Source organism: Cryptomeria japonica, chromosome 5, assembly GCF_030272615.1.
Source record: "Cryptomeria japonica chromosome 5, Sugi_1.0, whole genome shotgun sequence".
NCBI lineage: Eukaryota > Viridiplantae > Streptophyta > Pinopsida > Cupressales > Cupressaceae > Cryptomeria > Cryptomeria japonica.
Genome location: NC_081409.1, coordinates 94,590,411 through 94,606,393, shown reverse-complemented (window position 1 = coordinate 94,606,393; position 15,983 = coordinate 94,590,411). Strand labels below are relative to the sequence as shown.

The 15,983-nt window shown below is 38.3% G+C and overlaps 1 protein-coding gene across 3 annotated transcripts in view; it reads right to left on the bottom strand.

Moving 5' to 3' along the window:
- Positions 1-15,983, bottom strand: part of LOC131065414 (UDP-sugar pyrophosphorylase 1) — a 153,112-nt gene that overhangs the window by 30,388 nt on the left and 106,741 nt on the right. The gene's annotated exons all lie outside the window — the stretch shown is intronic.

Below are 15,983 nucleotides of genomic sequence, written 5' to 3'. Positions count from 1 at the left end.
AATTATAATTCATAATAAACATAAAAATATAATTTAAATAACTTAACAAATATCATTTAAAAGATGTAGCCAAAAGAAAACATTCGAAAAAACAAAGCAAATTCATGAAAAATTAGACAATCAATCTTTGAAAAAGATGTTCCTTCAAACAAAAACTACCAAAAAGGAATAACTACAAAAGCAATGGTTTTTTGTTTGTTAAATTTAAAAACACAGTTTAAAAGTCCTTTTGAAGGGAAAATGCGAAACCTAGGAAAAATGAGTCCAGTTAAGATTTGCCAACATTTTCAATGGGCAGAAACTTCACAAGCTTAGAAATGGCCATTTATGACAGAAATGACGTTTTTCCATTAAAATGGGAAATAGAGCCTTGCCCTGGCATTTCTATCAACAACCTCTCCACATCTCTAATAGGTGATTCCTTTTTCTCTATGTTGCTCAATATTGCTGTCAGTTTGTCCTCTTCCTCTTCCTCTCCCTCTAGAGTAATTCTGCTACTTTGTCATCAACTTTTTGTTTTCTCTTAAGCCATATTGGTAGGCCTCCTCCATTCTCTTTAGCAAGACCATTCTCATCTCATCTTGGATTGATATTCAAAGTTCATTGATGTATCTTGCAGCCTATTCTACAATTTCTTCTACATGACTAGCTTGGATGCTAAACCTATAGAATTTCTCTATGTACTCCTGTTGACGTGTATTTTGTACACTATCAAACAAAGAATAAAATAGCCAAGGGTACCTTATCCTCTCTTGAGTAAAGCCTCTGAATGCTGAAGATATCGCGAAAAGGATCAATCAGGGTGACTTCAAGGTTCTTCACTGTAGGATCTCTACGTGTGGATAAGCACCAGTGGTCGTTGTAAATGCTGTTTCTTCAAGGGGTCTTACACACTTTGAAAGCTGGTCCGTGTTGCTCTCACTCGACTGCAGGAACAGGATAATACTAACAAATTCTCAAAAAAAGATCAAAAGATAAGGGTTTTCAAGAGATGAATTCTAATCTAATCCTAAGAATGACTCAATGTAGGCTAGACTTGGTAAAATTCTACCAATTTCAGTATTGCCAAGGGATTACAACTTTATTGGAATTGATGCGATCTTCTAAGGTGATTAGTGATTTTCAAATCATTAAGGATTATAGATACTATCATGAAGATACATATCAATATTTCAATGATAATTGAATGTTCAAGCAATCTCAATATCTCCAGTTGACCACACAAGGCGTCCTTACAATTAGTAAGAAGCTAGTGGTTTGGATACGAATCTCACCAAAGATCAAGCACAACACTTAGTCCTTCAAACTTAAATACTACTTCAACTGAGAATGATTCAAGAAGATAAACAACCATGAAGATAGCCACAAGTATTGCAATAAAACACCATAACTTCAATATTTTATTGATCTCAAAGCCAAATGGACAACAATTGTTCAAAATTCTTTCTTCACTACTCAATCTTGGTACACAATAACTTTCTCTCTAAGCTCTTCTAATTTCTAATATCTTCTTCTAATTTCTCATCTGATCTCCTCACAAAATGAAAATGAGTGAGGGTATATATAGCATCCTCAATTACAATGAACGGCCCAGATCGAAAAAGATCAACGGCTGAGATTTTGACACCTAAACCCTAATTAGGGTTTATTACAAAAAGTTCCCCTTTTAGATGAACATTATTAAATGCATAGCCAAATATTTAATTGGCACAAAAGTCGAGGAAACATAGACCAATGATAATTAAGATGCCACATCATCCTATAACAACCTTTCTTCTAGAACCTTGTTCCCTTTCCTATGCTCTTTCTTAGCATATCCAACGAATCTGGACACAATTCCTTCAATCTCAACAATGGGAATTTCAGGAAGATTCTTCATTCGTTCCTCGAAGTGAATGACCTGATCGAAGGCAGTGAGAAGAGTTGCTTCCCATCCAGGTTCGAGTTCTTTGATCTTCTCAATCAGGAGCATGGTAGTGAACATCAGGTCTCGTTGCTCATCTGTGATGACATTTTCTTCTTTGCAAAAAATGACCTTGATTCTTTCTTCCAACTCTTGGATGTCCACATCTGTCTCAATCTCGATCCGTCGGCCAAGGATGGTACACAATACTTCAAACACTTTATCATGAATTGGATGGATGACACCCTCAACTTGATTGCATTTGGTGCTGATGTCTTCAAAAAGGACCTCTTTTATCTGGAGCAGAGTTGACCACTGTAGTAGGTTATGAGTTCCTCCATCCATTATCTTTTCTTGTGCCAAGATCCATCTTGGTGTTTGTCTTATTACTTGCAAGACAGGAATGATAACATCTCTAGTGTGAGCGAAAGCAGCTACAGTTATCATTAGATTATGAATAATCTCAAGGACCTGGATAGCTCGATGAATTGTCTTCATCATTCTTGTTGCAAATTCAACGGCTACCGTGTGGGATTTATCAATCCAGGAACTCATAAGTTGAACCAAGCTTTTGACCCTTTCTGCTTCGCCAACTGATTCAAGAGGAAGTGCTTGCATAGGAGATACTGCTGGATCCTGATGCCTCAAGCGCTGATTGAGATGACTAAAGTAGCTTCTCCAAGCACCGACCTCTCTCTCAAGCTTCCTATTATTTTCCACTTCTTCCTTGAGTTTGTCCTTAAGTGCTTCAAATGAATCGGTTGCCTCATCCATTGGCTGTTCAGTAGTGAGTGGACCAAGCTCAAATGTTTCTACATCATACTCATCTGCAAGAATTTCACCTTCATACTTGTCCACCACTGGTGTAGCTATTTGCAATTTCCTTGATCTTGCTTCATCACTTATCACCTTGGACATCCTGGTGGCCTTCTTCTTTTCCGTTATCTCTTGAGAATTTCCTATAAGGCTCTCCAAATCAATTACATTTTCTTCTTCTTCAATCACAATCACCCTTGTCAATCTCTCTTTCAACCAATCCGGGATGGCAGATCTTGTTTCTCTAACTTGTATTTCCTTCGGCAGTGGTTCATCTTCTCGGAGAGGAGACGTCACTTCATCATCATTTCCCTGATCTTCCTGTAGCTCATCAATTTGGGGAGATTGACCTAATGAATGCTGAGGTGTCTGTCCCTTGTCTGGTTTATCATTTTGCACCATGGATTCCATAGATTCATCCACCTCAGGTACCGTCTCCTCTTGACCTTCAGCTTGACTTGCCTTCTTTCCATGTCGAGAAGATGTGCTTGATGGGCGATCTCGATTGGCCTCTTGTTTCTTCTTGGAGGATTCTCTTTTCTCAAGTCTTTCTTTCCTCTTTGTGCCTCTAGGATGAGAAGTGTCTTCACTCACGCTTGCTTCTCCTTCTTCGGGCCTTGTCTCCAAAGTAAAAGTCATTGGTACATTCTGCTCTCTCAGCTTCTGATGTTGTACATCCACCCATCTGCGAGTACATGATAAACCGGATCCATCAAAGCTCTCAAGTCAAAAATCTCAGGCTCACTCCAATCTATCTTCACTCTTTTATCTTCTTTGTCATAGGATGACTGGAGGTATCTGCCATTGTCCTGGGCTTGATCAGCTACTCTATAAACTTTGCATTTCCTGATGAAATCTAAAGGCAATCTGGAATGCATCTTCCTTTTAACCTCTAAATCACTTGAGAGATTCATCCAAAAGTCTTCTACCTGAAACTCATGTCCGTATTTCCTAGCAACTGTCTCCTCCATATAACCATAAGGATCAAAATTCTCCCACGAGGCAAAGAAGGTGAATGAATACAAGGCTAATTCCTTCTCTGCATCCTCTGAAGCTTGAGTATTAGGACATACCTCAACTGAATTCCCCAATATGATAAGTACGGGAACTCCATTTCCATGCTTGTGTCTGGATACCTTTGCACAAGCTGCCAACTGTCTGGTTACCTCAAGTAACACTATTCTGTCTATCGGATATCTCGGCAACATGTAGGGAGGTGAAGGGCACCCATGAACTCTGATGTATGTAAACTTTTGAAACTGGATGAACCATGCACCATACCTCTTCACGAGCTCTTGTGCATCCAGAGATAGTCGATTGTGAATCCTGCCTTGCAATATCCTAGTGATGTTCATTGTGAAGGTATCATTGACTAACTTGTAGTCACTTCTAGGTGGATGATGCAGATGAACATAAGAGTCACAAACTCTCACCTCTCCGGGCCCTCTTCCGATCACTCCTCTGTGAGGTAGCCCTGCATACTCGAAACTCCTGATCAAGGTGTATATAACATATGAGCTCATGTGGAACGACTTGGTAGGTCTTAGTCTTCTCAACTGCACATCCAGACTATTGCTAATAATTCTGGCCCAATGAATCATTCCCTTTCCTTGGACTATCGCCTGAATGAAGAAGAACATCCACTTTTCGAAGTAGAAGGCTTGGAGAGCCCCTGTAACTCGGTTGAGCATAGTTACCAAATCTCTGTACTCCTCCTGGAAGTCAATCCTATGTGGTGTGTTGGGAATCTTGTTCAAGCGAGGACGACTTTTGAGCAACCACTTCTTGTTGATGAGGTTCAAACAGGTGTCAGGATCATCTTCATACATTGACTTGGCTCCTTCTAAACTTTTGTAAATCATATCTTTATGCTCTGGAAGATGAAGAGCTTCACTTATAGCCTCCTCTGAAAGGTAAGCTAAGGTGTTCCCTTCCTTGGATATGATCGATCTTGATTGTGAGTCATAGTGGTGGGCACACTCGATCATCAGCTCATGACACTTGACTGCTGGAGGGAAACCTGCCGCCTTGATGATGCCACTTTCAATTATCTTCCTCGCAACAGGCGATGGCTTGCCAATGTAGGGGACCTCTCGAAACTTCCTCACATTGAAGTTTCCCAAGTTGGTATCTCCGATATTACTCCATTTGGACACGATCCTGGTCTCCAATTCGTCGTTCTTTTGATCTTCTCTGATGAGAGCCGGGCGACTAGTAGATGCTCCTGCCTTTGGAGTCGCCATCTTGACACCTACACAACATTTCACAATTAGTAATATATCTTTAAGTGTAGAAATTAAGACTCAAAAAGGAAGATTTAAGATATTAATTTAGGAAACTTCATGATAAATCTTGAGTTATCATTTCCTAATTAACTATGCAATATTTAGATTTTTCAAAACAAATGTTCAAAATTCAAATCTTCAACAATGGTGTTAAGATGATTTCGCCATACCTCCTCTTGAGTATTAAACTCTAAGAAATGATGCAAAAATAGATGAGTTTCGCTAGGCCAAGTGTAGATCAAAGCCTTCTCTTGAATGAATTGCGCCTCCTCTAGCTTGGAAAAGAATAAACTCCACCTCCTTCTAGTCCTCAATACTTGAAAGAAATTTGCTCCAAGCAAACCAGATTTCGCACCTCCAATTAGCTCTCCAATTTCGCACTTAAGGTAATGATTGAATGATTTGAAATGTGAAAAAAAACTCCCCCAATATATAGAGCGCTCACCCTTTTGCTCCCTCTAGGCCGACTTGGCAAAATGGAGGTTTAAAATAAATAAAATTCCAAAAAAAGGGGGGCCAACTTGGCAAAATAAACCAAAATAGTGCCTTGAGCGCTTTATATTTAATTTTAATTTAATAAAAATTAATTTTAAATGCCTTCAAAATAAAAGTTCGATTTTCTAAGGCTTAAAATCAATTTATTAAATGCCAAAATGCCTTTAATTTAATGCTAATTTAATTTTAATTTTCCAAATGCCTCAAAATTAGCAATTTTGGCGATCAAAGTGCAAATTGGAGAATGTTAATTTTTAAAACAAGGCTTGATTAAACTCCATGATGATTTCGCCCTGGACCCCCTCTGAGGGTCAGGAGCGATTTTTTGAATTTTAGCCTTGAATACTTCACATTTTGACTTGAAAATCTCCTAGGGGGTGAATTGATATCCAGTTAATGCGTTGCACTTCAAATTTGACATTTTGCGTGAGGAAAAATATGTGGAAATATAAATCTCGCCCTGGACCCTCAACAAGGGTCAGGAGCGATTTTTCATTTTCTAGCTGGAATCCGCCTTAACTTGTTTGTTGAACTCACAATGTCACTTCCAAGATCCATTCCTTTACACTACCAAGTTAATTCATCAACAATTTTGGAGGAAATAATGTCCTTAAAGGCAATTTCGCTCTGGGCCTTCACTGAGGGTCAGGACTGATTTTTCATTTTTTGCTCAAATTTAGCATTTTCTCATTAAGACACTTTCTCACCAAGCTAGATCACGTTCAGACCTCCAAAATAAGCAAGAAAATTACCCTTCCAAAATTTTCGCCCTGGACCCTCTCTGAGGGTCAGGAGCAATTTTTGCAAAATTAGGCTTGATTCTTCATCATTTTTTATTGAAATTTTATTCATCACTTGGCAATGTTCTTCCTTTATCCTTCTCATCCAAACTCTCTTTGTTGTTGCAAGGTAAAATGAAGATTTTCAACAATTTCGCTCTGGGCCTTCACTGAGGGTCAGGAGCAATTTTTTTATTTTTTGACCAAAATCATCAAGTTTCAAAGGCAAAACATCATTCATCATGCTTTTGGAGGTCTCTTTGCCTTACCCTATCCTTGCCTTAGCACAATTTTGAGGAAAACATGCAATTTTTGTGTTTTTCGCCCTGGACCCTCAGCAAGGGTCAGGAGCGACTTTTTGGTTCTAGGCATATTCCTTCATCTTTTGGATTCCAAATTGCTTCCAAGGCATAAAACCTGATCTCCTCTTCCTATCCACACAAGATTTTGTCTCAATTCCTTAAACAGAGGAGAGAATCCTGGAAAATCGCTATGGGCCCTCTCTAAGGGTCAGGAGCGATTTTTGTAATTGCCTTCAAAATACTAATTCTCAACAATCTCTTTTCACTTCAAGGCAATTTAAACATTATTTCAAACCCATGCCTAACCTTGGCTTTCCTCAAACTTGGATGAAAAGTTCCTATATTAGGTTTTTCGCCGTGGCCCTCTCTGAGGATCAGGAGCGATTTTTTGATTTTGGGTTGATTTCCTCTTTTGTTGATCATCCAAATTATATTCAACGGGTAGAACATGCTTTCCCTCATCCCTTCCAATCATAAAAATCATTTTGATCTTGCAAGAATAGTGCACTTTTGAAAATCTCGCTCTGGACCCTCTCTGAGGGTCAGGAGCGATTTTTGCTACCTGGACCAAAATGCCTCACTTTTCATCTCGAAATTTCTTTGCCAAGGAAGATGTCGCCTTGTTTCATGCTATGAATAAGTTCTCATGTCCAAGAAAGGTCAAAAAATGTGCATATAAAGAAAATTGCTCTGGACCCTCTCTGAGGATCAGGAGCGATTTTACCTTTCCTGGGCAAAACTCCTTCATCTCATCATCTTTAATCGAGTCTGGATACTTTATCATGCTCACTTCATCCTCCATCATGCCTTTGACATCTCAAATCGACCAAATAAGGCTAGCAATGACCCCTATAAGATTTTTCGCTCTGGGCCCTCTCTGAGGGTCAGGAGCGATTTTTCTGTTTTCAACAAGGTCCTTCATTATTTCAAGTCAAAAACCTCTTCAGGTGGAGGAAGAAAGTCATTCATTTTCCATTCATGATCAAAACTTGGTCTCTTTCCATTGCAAAATGAAGGAAATCAAAATCTCGCCCTGGGCCCTCTCTGAGGGTCAAGAGCGATTTTTCACTCTTAGGCCAAAAATCATCACTTTTCCTGTCTTCAAAACTTCAATCGCCTTCAGTGACATTCAATCATCCTTCCGGGAGACCCTGCAAAAAACAAATTAGAAAAGTCAGTGACAAATATGACTTAAACAATATTTTCGCCCTGGGCCCTCTCTGAGGGTCAGGAGCGATTTTACCCTTTAAGGCCAAACTGCTTCAAATTTAAGTCCCCAATCACTTCACAAGGCAGAGTTAGGTCATTTTCAAGGCCAGGAACCAGTTAGCAAGCCCATCAAAAACAAGAAATTGCACTTAGGATAAAATTCGCCCCGGGCCCTCAACAAGGGTCAGGAGCGATTTCTCTCTTTCAGGCATCATCTCACTTCAAAAAATGGATCAAAACTTACCCAGGCAAGAACACACAATTTCTCCTTCAAAAAATGCTAACACTTAATCAAAATTGGATTTCACCCTAAAAACCCTGACTAGACCTAACCTAAGACCTATTTGGCTCCCCTGAAAGGCTTACCTTATTTCAATCATCTCAATTCTTTGGGAGGACACTTAACAATTCTTCAAAATTTGACTGGACTCAGCCTGAATGGCATCCAAAGGAACCCCTACGGTTTAGCCCTAGTCCAGGCAGACAACTCACTCACTCAAAACCCTAAAATAGAGAGAAGAACAAGCAGAGAGAAAGCAAAAAACGAAGCGAAAAGAGGGGGTCCCCATTCTAATGGGGCAATGTGTGAAATGGTCACAACAACTTCTTGACCTTCATCTCCCTTTGTTTCAAATTTTGTGATTGCTTTAATAGATTCAGCTAATAGTCTACCGTTAAGAATTCTGCCTTCAATTTGCAACCATCCAATCCCATGACCAAATCTTCTTATTTATGTTGATACATGATAGCTTCGGTAAGATAAATGATTGAATGAGAGATAAATGAAGTCTCTCATTCAATCATCTACCTCATCAATAGACTATGATAAGACTTCATTTATCATTCCTTTGTCTGATGATTATTATAATTGCTCTTCTATATGTTATTGTATTATCGGTTTTTCTTATACCAATAATGATGATCATATGCATGATCATTAAAACTTATGTTGATATTTACATATACGATCTTGCTGTGACTGTATTCCTTGATTTGTATATATGTAACCTTGCAAACAAATCCCGATTAATATCAGGTTCTTAACCAATGCATAAATACCGATTAGCATCGGTCATAATTCGTAATGCACAAACACAGATTAGTATTGGTTGTATTTGTTAAATACATTCACACCGATTGGTATTGATAAAGTGCGATTATGGTTTTGAAAAGGCACGATCAAGTAATATCTTGATCGGCCATGTCTAATAGACATGACCGGTCAAGGTATTACTTGATCCCCTTGCTTGCATATATATATACCGATCGGTGGATGTTTGAGAATCATCAAAATCATTAATGCTCTCTCTCCACCTGCAACATAGAATATAATAATCAGATTTATTATATAGTGAATTGACAATTACATGAAAAATACAATAACATAATATATCTTGCTCATTGAATACAAAATTGAAAACATTTACATGGTATCAGAGCAATAGTAAAATCGAACCTACGGCTTTTCAATTTTGTGTAAAATTCAAGTCAAGAATATATCCAACATCACATTTCTCCAAATGGCCAGCACTATCAGATTCGAAGATAGACTCGGAGGAGGCGATGATTTCTCAGCATGGAAGTTCAGAATTAAGATGATTCTAAGAGAAAATAAAGTTGAATCATTTGTAAAAGCTGAAACTACATAACCTGAGACTGAACCTGACAAAGCGACATGGATAGAGGGAAATGAAAAAGCCATCAAAATCATAGTTGATGGGGTGAGGAATAATATTATGCCCATCATAAGGAAACATGAAACGGCCTACAACATGTTCAAAACACTTGAAGATGCATTCGAGATATCCAATGCAAGTAGAACCTTGGCTTTAAAGAGAGAAATAAATTATATAGCTATGATCAAAGGGGAGTCAGTTAATGCCTACTTCATGCGGATATCAGCCCTAAGGGATGAGCTAGCAACCCTTGGATATGAGATCCAAAGAAAAGAATTAACACTCATTGCTCTAGATGGGTTGCCCAGTATATGGGAAACATTCGTCCAAGGCATCAATGCAAGGGCTAAATATCCAAAGTTTGAAAGGCTAAGGGCAGACTGTCTCCAAGAAGAATCAAGGTTAATAAGAAAGGGATCAAACAAAAGAATATAGATGAAGATCTCCAAGTCCTAAATACAAACTCCAATAAGAAAAGCAAGAAGAAACAATTTAGGAAGAGGAAAGGTCGTCAAGACAAGAATACCTCCCAGAAGGATCTCTCTCATATTCAATGTTACAGGTGTGACAAATTCAGCACTATGTTGCTAAATGTCCGGAAAGAGCTAAACAACAAGCCACATTTGCCAGAACTGGAAAATCAAAGGGAGGAGATGACTCCAAGAAGTATGTACTCTACTTGGCACTTACAAACCAAGCATCGAACAAGGCTAACTCATGGGTGATCGACAGTGGCTCATCCAGACACATTATAGGGTTTAGAGAAGTGCTAGACTCCATGATAGAGGAGAATGATAAGGAAGTGACTATCGGAGATGACTCTACACATCCAGTCAAAGGAATTGGAACTTGCACCATCAAATTGAAGTCAGGCGTATCATTGCAGCTTAAAGGAGTACTATATGTACCAGGCATCAAGAGAAACCTAGTCTCCATCTCAGCACTAGAGGATAATGGGTACAAAGTGACCTTCATGGACAACAGAGTGTTGGCTTGGCCAAGGAATTCATCCATTAAGAAAGCTAAAACCATTGGTCAAAGACAAGGCTACTTATATGAGTTGTACACAGAGCCCAACCTAGCCTTAATCCATGAAGTTGCAGATGCTAATGAAGTTTGGCATAGAAGACTAGGTCACCTGAATTTTAGAGCTTTATCATCAATGGGAAACCTTGTCACAGGTCTACCCAAGTTAAAGCAGTATCATTCAGGCGCATGCAAGGGATGTGCCCTAGGTAAAAATACTAAGGGTTCTTTTCAAAATAGTACTAGGAAAACAAGTAATGTTTTAGAATTAGTCCACTCTGATGTATGTGGACCTATGTTTGTACCCTCTTTAGGGGGATTCTTGTATTATGTAATATTTGTTGATGACTACTCTAGGAAAACTTGGATCTACTTTCTGAAATGTAAAGAATCAAAAGAGATCCTTAATAGGTTTAAAGAATTTAAATCACTAACAGAAAACTCCTCAAGAGATAAAGTTAAAACCTTAAGAACTAACAATGGGGGGAATACACCTCAGATTTGTTTAAAGATTTTTGTAAAAATGTTGGGATTAAGAGGGAGCTTACTATACCTTATAATCCTCAACAAAATGGGGTAGCTGAGAGGAAAAAGAGGACAATTGTAGAAGCTGCCAAAGCTATGACCCTAGATCAGAACCTCAATACCAATCTTTGGGCAGAAGCAACCAGCACTGTCGGTATATGCAAAATAGATGTCCTCACTCTCATCTTGAAGATAAAACTCCTGAGGAAGCTTTTACTAAAGTAAAGCCAGATATCAACCATCTTAGGATATTTGGGTGCCCTACTTATTTTCATGTACCTAAGGAGAAAAGATCAAAACTAGAGCCTTCTGGAAAAAGGGGAATACTTGTTGGGTATAGTGAAACCTCCAAGGCTTACACAATCTATATACCTGGTCAGAGGCATATTGAACTTAGTAGGGATGTAATTTTTGAGGAAGACTTAGCCTTCAAAAGAGCCCAAAGTTCCATGGAACCTGAAGTCCATGTTCCTGCCCCTAGCATAGATGAAGATCCCACCCCTGAGCTTCAGATAGAGAATCTTGAGGAAAATGAAAGTGAAATACAAAACCCACCTAGAGAAAATCTCAAGAAAAGACCACTATGGGCCACCAAAACTGTAGAAGAAGCTCAAAAGTATGCTGCCCCTTCAGGAACCTTCAGAGAAAGCAAAAGGCCTAGCAAATTCACCAACTATGTTGCCCTCATGAATGATCTTTCAAAAGCTGAACCTACCAATGTATCAGATGCACTTAAACATCAAGTATGGAAGAATGCCATGTCTGAGGAATACCAGTCCATCATGAAAAATGATGTTTGGGAGATTGTTCCTAGGCCAGCTGGAAAATCTGTTGTCTCCTCCAAATGGCTCTTCAAGATCAAACATGTTGCAAATGGCAGCATTGAGAAACACAAGGCTAGATTTGTAGCCAGAGGGTTCTGACTAAAGGAAGGAACTGATTATGAAGAAACCTTTGCACCTGTAGCCAGATATACCTCAGTAAGAGCAGTCTTAGCCATTGCAACAGCAAAGGGATGGAAAGTACATCAGATGGAAGTAAAGACAACATTTCTTAGTGGAAAGATTGCACAAGAAGTGTATCTAGAGCAACCTGAAGGGTTTGAGATTCATGATGTAGAGTCTCATGTGTGTAAACTCAAGAAAGCTCTTTATGGGCTTAAACAGGCTCCCAGGGCCTGGTATGAAAGAATTGACACTTATCTCTCAGGGCTAGGCTTCTCAAAGAATGATGCAGATCCAAATCTCTACTATAAGCAAGGCAAAGGTGATATGCTAATATTGATTTTATATGTTGATGATTTGTTAATCACAGGAAAAGATCACCTCATAGATCAGTGTAAGAAAGACCTTGCTAAAGAATTTGACATGAAGGACTTGGGACTCCTTCATTACTTCCTAGGTTTGGAAGTATGGCAGAATTTTGATGGCATTATACTAAACCAGGGTAAGTATACCTTGGACATTTTGAAGAGATTTGGAATGCTAAACTGCAGACCCATGACCTCTCCAATGGAAACAAACCTTCATAAACTTAAGGAAGCAGAAACAGAATCACAATCACAACCCTCAAATCCTACTCTATACAGGCAAATGATTGGGTCCCTGATGTATCTGGTAAATACGAGACCAGATATTTGTTATGCAGTTAATGCCTTGAGTCAGTTTATGTGTGAACCAAAGGAGATACACCTGGTAGCAGTAAAACATATCATGAGATATCTACAAGGTACCCTAAACCTTGGTCTCAAATATGAGAGAGTTGAACTAGATTTACACGGATTCACAGATTCAGATTGGGCTGGAAGTGTAACTGACAGGAAAAGCACCTCAGGATGCTGTTTCAGTTTAGGTTCAGCCATGATATCCTGGATCAGCAGAAAACAATCATCAGTAGCACAAAGTTCCACTGAGGTCGAATACATTGCAGCTTCCATGGCTGCTCGAGAGGCAGTATGGCTTAGGAAGTTGCTTGTGGGGTTATTTGATGAACCAATGAAACCTACAGTTATTCATTGTGACAACCAGAGTTGTATAAGACTTTCAGTGAATCCGGTGTTTCATGACAGATCCAAACTTATTGAGATTCCATATCATTATATGCGAGACATGGTAGACAGGAATGTGATCCAGTTGGAATACATTTGTACAGGAGATCAGACAACAAATATTCTTACCAAACCACTTTCCAGGGTGAAAGTTGAGCACTTCAAAAAAGGTCTTGGTATGATTGAAATTTTATTTGCTTTGTATTCATGTACTTATATTATTAAGATGTTTAATGTGTAAACTTCTTTGTCGTGATATGACTTTTATGGGCTCCACCCCTTGTGTACATTTCTAAGAGGTGACGATCTCTCAGATAATGAACACTTGTATGTAGACATTATAAGGTGACGATCTTATAATGATCAAACCGGATATCATCTGTGATTCCTGGTATATCATGGATGTGCCATGATTATGTTGTGGTAAAGACATTTGGAAATGTCAGTGCACATACCACAATTTGGATAAAATGAGAATTTAATTACTCTTATGTATTTATCCTTAGTATTGCTTACTTTGCAATACTGATATCACGTGCTTAGGTGATATCTTGTCATCACAAGTTGATGTGATGATATTTTGTCTTTCATTCATCTTCCCTAGCTAAGAGGGAGTGTTGATACATGATAGCTTCGGTAAGATAAATGATTGAATGAGAAATAAATGAAGTCTCTCATTCAATCATCTACCTCATCGATAGACTATGATAAGACTTCATTTATCATTCCTTTGTCTAATGATTATTATAATTGCTCTTCTATATGTTATTGCATTATCGGTTTTTTTTATACCAATAATGATGATCGTATGCATGATCATTAAAACTTATGTTGATATTTACATATACGATCTTGCTGTGACTGTATTCCTTGATTTGTATATATATAACCTTGCAAACAAATCCCGATTAATATTGGGTTCTTAACCAATGCATAAATATCGATTAGCATCGGTCATAATTTGTAATGCACAAACACAGATTAGTATTGGTTGTATTTGTTAAATACATTCACACTGATTGGTATCGATAAAGTACGATTATGGTTTTGAAAAGGCACAATCAAGTAATATCTTGATCGGCCATGTCTAATAGACATGATCGGTCAAGGTATTACTTGATCCCCTTGCTTGCATAATATATACCGATCGGTGGATGTTTGAGAATCATCAAAATTATTAATGCTCTCTCTCCACCTGCAACATAGAATATAATAATCAGATTTATTATATAGTGAATTGACAATTACATGAAAAATACAATAACATTATATATCTTGCTCATTGAATACAAAATTGAAAACATTTACAATTTCGTCAATCTCTGTCTACCCATCTACACATGATCCCAACACAAGAATGCACAACCCTTCAACCTGGTACTATCAAACTTCACCCTCTTTGGGTCTTTTATTGACCCAAAATCAAAATAATTTTCCATTTCTAAAATCAAGTCAGTGAGCTCTTTGAGGCTCAAGCTCCCATTGTAGCATGGAGTTTCTCTTCATGGTTTGTTTCCTATGTTGGACATAGATCTCAAGAACAATTCATTCATGTAGTCTTCCACACCTCAATTTAGGCCTATTTCTTCTTTGTCTCCACACGTCTTTAGGCACAACTCTTCTCTGCATAACCTCTATTGCTTCCAACCTAGCCACCATTTCTCTTCACATCTCTACTATTTCAGCATTTCTTTGACATCTTGGTCTACCTCAATTATCCATGTCTTCCGCTCTCTGCAGTCCTAGGAACCTCACACCTTCAACAAACTTTTACAGCTCTCCAAGACCAAAAACCTAGTTCTACATGAGCCCCGGCCAAAAAATCTAGAGATAGCGATATGCCAAGCCCAATCACCCCAACATTGGCACCACCTATTTTGTCACTTTTTAAGAGATGAGTGACCAAAGGAAATAAGGAGGAATTTCATCTAGTTGGGCCTTATGTGGACCCCACAAGGTCTTCCAAGCCAATAAGATGCAAAAAAACAAAGACAAGCAACCAATCAAGAAACACACAAAATTCAAAACAAACCAAAATTGAATGACCATTCTTTTTGGGTGATGCAGGATTGCGAGTGAACCTGGATGCTCCTACATAACCTTCAAAACCCCTCCCAACTTTGGAGATTTTTTATGTTAAGGCACTAATTCATAATACAAGTAGAACTATGGGAATCAAATTGAGAAAAACCCAGAAGGGCAAGGTATGGCAAGAAGGCAAAATTAGTGCCTAGTACAAGAAATTGCAAAGTAAGATTCCCCATTTCAAAATGTTGTGATGAGAAATGGGAAGATCTATGAGATGAGGAACACAATTCTTGAAATTTAGACTATGATATGAGCATCATAAAAGCCATAGGTCCCTCTAGACCACAAAGAGGAGGAAGAAACAACTTCCAAGGATGAGATTAGAACTAACAATTCAATTAGGGAGCTCTTTGTTGGAAATGTTGTCATTGATTTTAGAGGTAATGCTAAGATCATGATTGATGCAAAGTAAGATTCCCCATTTCAAAATGTTGTGATGAGAAATGGGAAGATCTATGAGATGAGGCACACAATTCTTGAAATTTAGACTATGATATGAGCATCATAAAAGCCATAGGTCCCTCTAGACCACAAAGAGGAGGAAGAAGCAACTTCCAAGGATGAGATCAGAACTAACAATTCAATTACGGAGCTCTTTGATGGAAATGTTGTCATTGATTTTAGAGGTAATGCTAAGATCATGATTGATGCCATGAGAAGAGTACCATCAAAGAAGATATTGATGTTGAAGATACATGAGAAAGATTGGTTGCATATTGTTGTTAATGTCAAAAAGTGAAAAAGCAAGATAAGTTGATGTCAAAGATCAAAGCAATATTGTCATTGATGTCACAAGAAGTTATTATTATCAAATTAGTCCAAGTGTGTCTAT